Source organism: Phascolarctos cinereus, unplaced genomic scaffold, assembly GCF_003287225.1.
Source record: "Phascolarctos cinereus isolate Bilbo 61053 unplaced genomic scaffold, phaCin_HiC Scaffold_4;HRSCAF=312, whole genome shotgun sequence".
NCBI lineage: Eukaryota > Metazoa > Chordata > Mammalia > Diprotodontia > Phascolarctidae > Phascolarctos > Phascolarctos cinereus.
The window spans coordinates 3,529,154-3,535,248 of NW_027555847.1; the positions used below are offsets into that span (position 1 = coordinate 3,529,154).

Genomic DNA, 6,095 nt, shown 5'->3' on the forward strand with positions numbered 1-6,095 from the left:
CCAAACCCCAAGGCTGGCATTCCCACAGGAAAAGCAACAGCTGACTAGAGTGGTTTCTCAGTTAATCCATCTATTGGTTTCCCTGTTTTAGCAGAGGGGGTGGGTGAAAAAGGCAAGAGGAAGAAAGGGAAAGGTGGGAAGAGAAAGGGCGAGGAAAGGGAGGAGGAAGAGCGATGTGCCACCCTCCCCTGTGGCCCTTCTCATTCAAAGATGCCAAAGCCAAGCCCACAGAGGAGGTCCTGGGGACCGGATTACCCAACCAGGCAGGGTCGGCCTCCAACCTCTCTGACTGCCCTGGGGCTCTGAGAAGGGGAGGTGGGAGGGACTTCAGGTTTATCAGGGGGTATTTTCTGGTCAGTGGACCTCATGTGATTTTGGCCCCCCACCTCTGAAGAGATCTGGGTATAGATGGCTGCTTACTCTTGGGCCAGCAAACCACATCATAGAGTCCCCAAAAGCACTTAATTGGAATAGAAGAGAAATTGAAAAACAAAACCAAAATTTGTCAGTAAATGCTCCCGAAACAAGCACGTTCCTGCTCTCCTCCGCACCGCCTGGCCTCCTCAGCCTCCTCTTCTCTGTCACTGCCCTCTCCTGCAGCTCTCCACATGCCTTGAGAAGACCCCGGCAGGATCCAGAGCTCTTCTCCGCACCTCCCCTGCTCAAGGGCAGTCGGTGCCTCCTCCACGCCGGGTCATCTGTCTGCCCCGGCAGCCCAGGAGTCCCCAACACCCTGTCTGGTTGACTCCTCCATGCAGCGCCCTCCCACAGGTGCTCTCCTCTCCATCTTCCTCCCTTCTCCTCCCTGGCATGGGAGTGTGACCATGCTCCTGGACCATGAAGCCCAGTCAGGTGGGCTTGGGCCTGAAGCCGGCCACCAGGCCTGGCCTCCTTGCACCGGATTAGACCATTACCAAAGAACCGGCTCTCACCACTGTGAGTTCCCATCTCTAGCCCATCACCCCCACCCTCTCCTGAGCTCCCCACGCATCTCCAGCTGCCTGCTAGGACTCTCCCCCAGGGCCCCTGGAGCAGCCTGGACCAACCCCCAGGTCTGGTTCTCTCTGGATGGCCGTGGTCCAAGATCGGGGGCCTCCATTCTCCCAGTCACCGAATGGAACCATCTTTGGCCCTTCCCTTTCTTCCCCTACCCAGTCCCATCCGACCAGTCACGGCCAGTTTGTCTACATTCACTGGGTCCTTCAATAAGCATCTTTTAAGTGCCTGTTGTGGGCCAGACCCTGTGCACTGGGCTAGTGACAAAGGACAGGAAACAAGGCAGTCCCTGGCCTTTGTCTGTATACTCTGTCATGGGAGAACCACAGAGTTCAAAGAAAAATTAAACACAAACTATCTGCAGAATAATTTCAGAGCGAGGCACTAGACGGGGGAAGAAGGGAATGTGCATTTATTAAGCACCTACTATATGCCAAGCTCCGCGCTAAGAGCTTTACCTTATTATTATTTAATGTCACTAGTGTTTGATCCTCACAACAACTCAGGGAAGTAGGTGCTATTATTATCCCCACTTCACAGATAAGGAAACCAAGGCAGACAGCTGTTCAATGACCCGCCCAGAGTCACACAGCCGGTAAGCGTCTGCAGCCTGGACGATGACAGCGGAGCGGAGCAGAGCTTGGCGAGGGGTTGGGTGCTCTGGGAGGCAGATGTGAGGCTCGGTGCGCTCGGGGGGGGGGGGGCGAAGGAGGGAGGCACAAAGGCAGGGGAGCTGGGAATGAAGGCCAAGTGGGCAGAATTAGCTCCAGCCAGCTCGGTGGCAGCACGGAGGGCATGAAAGACGTGTACGCGCAGCCAAGCCCGTCCTTGGTGTCGGAACGACGCGCGACGGCTTCTCTTCCTTCCTGAGTCCCTGAGCGAAGGGTCTTCATCTCTGCGTCCCCTGAAGGCCCAGCGCAGTGTGCAGGAGGGATGCGAAGACCTGGCCCCCGCCACTTTCTGCCTCTCTGTCCTCGGACAAGTCACTGGCCTCAGTTTCTCCATCTGTAAAATGAGAAGGTTGGACTCGATGTTCCCTGCCGCTGGTGGTGACAGGGACAATAAGCTTTCCCTCCCTCTCCCGCTGACTCCCCGGTGACCACCTTGCCAGGGCACGCGCACGTGCACACATGCGCTCGCACACCCAGACACATGTGTGCACGCGCAAGCACACACCACACTTCTGACACCCTTCCTCCCCACCATCCCACCAAAAACAGGGAGCTTTTCACAAGGAAGCTGTCTACCGCAACGTCAGATCTTCGAGCTCAGTGGCCAGGAGACCCCGAAATGTCTTCTAAGCTGGCAGCTCCCGGATGGACCAACAGCCTTCGTGGTTTTGAGGGGCGCCTCTCCTCCCTCAGAGGAGGCAAAGCCGCGCGCGCGTTCCCAGACGCTCCTGAACGACTCCCACGAAGCCCGTGGACCTTCCCCAAGCAGGGCTTTTTCTTCATTTCTTATTGATGCCTTTTGTTTTCCAACCCCTCCATTTGCCAATGTGTCCCTCCCCCCGCCCTTCCCAGGGAGCTGTCGCCTATAACAAACAGAAAAGAGGAGAAAACGATTCAGCCAAATGAGCACACCACAGTCCACACCCACAGCTGCCATCTCCTCAGAGGAGAAGGGGAGGCTCATCCTCGTATTTCCTCTTGGGGGCCAAGTGAGAACTTGAATTGGCACCGGCTGCTGGCTGAGGAAGAGGTGGGGTGACACCTCGGGCACCTGGCTGGGGAGATAGGAGAATGGGTGGGGCCTTAGCCCCCGTATCACTGTTCCCAGGCGCCCTCAGCTCCAAGTCTCCGGGAGTCTTGGAAAGACTGCCAATATCCAAAGATGCCAGAGCTGAGAGGTCATGATAGGTAGTGAGCTTCCCAGCCCTGGCAGTGTGCAAGCAGAGGTTGAGAATGCTGCTGAGGGGATGAAGTCCCCATCCTGGGGGAAGCTCTGACCCTCCCAATGACCCTTCCATGGCTCTTAGAGGAGTGGCCCTGGGAAGGGGAATCCATGCTACTCAAGCATCTGCTAATGGTTCTTCCCACCTCAGACCATGTGGCTCTCCCACCATCGCTGGCCCACATGCATTTTACCAAAACACTTCTCCAAGAATGGAACACTTATGGCATGGCTTTCAGAGCAGATGTGATCTTTAATGGGAAATTGCTTTGGGATTTCCCATCACCGGGAAATTGGTCACAGATGGTGCATCTTGGCAGAGAAACCAAGTGCCCTCGGTGTGGGGGAGACACAGAAAGCCCAGCAGAGAACAGGAAAATGAGCAGGCATTGCTGTCTGCTGTTGGAATGCTGAGGTGAAGGCAGCACCAAGGGCTCCTCTCCACTCTGTACGTCCCCGGAGCCTGCCAGAGTGCTCTGCACGTAGTAGGTCCTAAAACTCGGTTGACTTTTTGGCTCAGAATGGACATTACTAGAATGTCTTCAGGGAGCTTGAATCCTGGGGAAGGGAAGTCAGTGACTCCTATCCACAGTGAGAGGATGATGGGAAATCAAGACCTCTCCAGGCACCTCTGTGTTCCCTTGATCCCCTAACCTCCCAAGGAGTGTCTCTGGCCAGTCACACTGCTCACAAAAGCTCATCATCTCTAGGAAACCTTGGATAATTTCTTTATTTGGACTGGAGCTTCCAATGGCTCAGCCCAAAGGAATGAATTTCTAATAGTGGAATTTCAGACAGCTACCTAGGGGACTACAAGCCCATCTAAGGAGGCCTGTGTCTGAAGTTCTTCACCTGCTCCTACTGACCGACCTTTCTTATCACCCCTCCCATGCTGTCACTGAGGAACATAGTGTAAGTTGACCAACTGCCCTGCCCCCTTCTTTACTCGATGACCAAGTGACTTTGTGCAGGTCCCTTACCCTGTCCGTGTCCACTTTGGTGCACCCATCCACGTGTCTTCTGAACTCTGAACCCTTTTCCTTTTTCCCTCTCCCCTTGAAATGTTCTTGTGGAAGGTGATCTGGGACTCCCAGAGATGGCCTCCGATTCTGGGCAGATGGAGCCAATGGTGGGCCAGATGAGAAAGGAAGGAAGGCCTCCTGGGAAAGCTGTGGAAGGAAAGAAGTGGACCTGATGCTCCAAATGTTAACGATGAGGTTCTTTATGACCAAGGTAGACCAGAGGGGCGGTGACCCCACCTCTCCACCTTTGAAGTCGCTTTCCTACTTCAGACCCTCATTTAAAGTTCAAACAGACCCAAATGGCCTCCTTGTAATCTGAAACAAAAAGCAAACGGAACTTTTACTTTCCAGAATAAAAAGATGGAATCCCCTGCAAGAGAAGAGGGCCCTGAAATAGGTCCAAAAGATGAAACCTCTCTGGACATGGGCTCCAGATCAAAAGGCTCCTGGTGTGTCTCGGGCTCTGGGCGTTCAGGAGAGCCATCCACTTTTGGTGTCCACCTGCCAGCCAGCTGTCGTTTCTAGCATGAGCAGCAGCCACCACCACCACCCCGCCCTGATAAACCATCTCAGAGTCTGGGCTAAACCAGGTTGAGGGTAACCGAGGGGTCTCAAACCCATCGGTGAGTTAGTGGGCTGTCTACTGCAAATGTGTGAAGACTTCTCTGACAGAATGCGGGGGGGGGGGGGGGGGGAGGGAGAAGAGCAGCTTGTTCCAGTTGCCACAAAAGCGGCTGAAGCAGGCGCTGTGGAGCTCGGAGAGCTTGGTTAGACGTGGAAGACGCCAAGGTCAGCCGCAGCACCCCAAGCCATCATCAATCATCCTGACCTCTGCCTCGCTGCTGGATTCTAACGACTCTGGAAGAGAGCAAGGCCATGACTTTGTGCGACTCTGCCTCATTTAAATCCGATTCATGGGCGAGTCAACACGTGGCCCATTAATGTCATTGCTCCTCTTTGATAACAAAGGGTGAACAACTGTTCTGGTCTGCCACAGAGCACTCGATCACCAAGGATTTCTGCAGGGCCTACCGTGTGCCCAGCCCCGTGCTAAAGCTCTGGGGACAAAGAGAAAATGGAAGCCATCCCTGCCTTCAAGAAGCTTATGTTGGGAGAGGACTCTGAGAAGATGGCAGAGTAGGTCAGAAAACTTTCGGCTTTCCAAATTTCCTCCACAAAAAAAGACAGCTTTGGCCTCAGAGGGATCGTAAAGCAGCAGAAATAAATGAAAGTTGGGATAAAGCAATTGTCTTCTTAAGACAAACTGAGAAGACCCCAGGAAAGACTCCACCCCAGGGGCAGAGGTTCAAACGCCTCTCTGCTCTGCAGAATCAACAGGGCAGCACCCTGAGAAGCAGCCTCAGCTGTGAGAGGACAGCCATGGGGCTGGAAGGCTGAGCAGGAGGAGACTGGAGGACCTTCCACTGGGGAGGGACTGCAAGCATGGCTGTGCTGATAAGACACATCCCGGGATGGGCTGTGGGGGAGAAGGCGCTCACCCACGCCTGGTGAGGGCAGTAGCAGAGGGGCAGGGCATTTGCAGGAGAGCAGAGTCCCTGGTTTCAATTCTGAGGCAGACAGGAGAGCTGTTGTTTGCCGTCACCAGAGTGACCGCAGCGAGCAAGAGCATTTTTAGGACAGCATGTCTAGGGGCCCTAGCTGTGGCTTAGGAGTGGAGAGGAGAGCCCAGGGTTGGGCCCCAGAACAAAGCTCAGGAAATAGCAGTAAGAAGGCCCTGAGGCTTGAGGCATCATCCCCCACACCTTGGGACTACAACTTGATTATACAACTAATTAAATAAACAAATGAATGAATGAATGTAAGCAGAGGAGAAGGAACCCAGCCATAGATAGCTACTATGGGGAATAGAGATCTGGGTTCATGTTCAGAGGAAGATAATGGAGTTACAAAAGCCTCCCCCCTTTTTAATGGGAAGCGCCAAATGGTCCAAAGCATAAAAAAGAGTTCTTGGAAAAACTCAAAAAGGAGTTTAAAAATTAAATAAGAACAGGCAAGGAAAAATTAGAAAAAAAACAAGAGCAATCCAAGAAAATCAAGAAAACTATGAAAAGAAAGTTAACCAATTTGAAACAGACAATCAAAAACTTAAAGAAGAAAATAATTCCTTGAAAACTAGAATTGGGCAAGGGGAAGCTAATGACAGACACCAAGAAATGATAAAGC

General features: G+C 53.3%; 1 long non-coding RNA gene across 2 annotated transcripts; it reads right to left on the reverse strand.

Annotated features, from left to right (window-relative positions):
- Window positions 1-1,383: 1,383 nt before the first annotated feature.
- Window positions 1,384-4,580, reverse strand: LOC110192989 (uncharacterized). 2 transcript variants are annotated; one of them, XR_013485773.1, is made up of 4 exons: window positions 4,256-4,580; window positions 3,870-4,058; window positions 2,244-2,530; window positions 1,384-2,001 (listed from the first exon to the last, which is right to left on the reverse strand). It is a non-coding gene; the product is annotated as an uncharacterized LOC110192989 (long non-coding RNA). The 2 variants fall into 2 exon arrangements; XR_002320338.2 differs by having other exon boundaries at window positions 3,870-4,580.
- Between the last annotated feature and the right edge of the window lie 1,515 nt (window positions 4,581-6,095).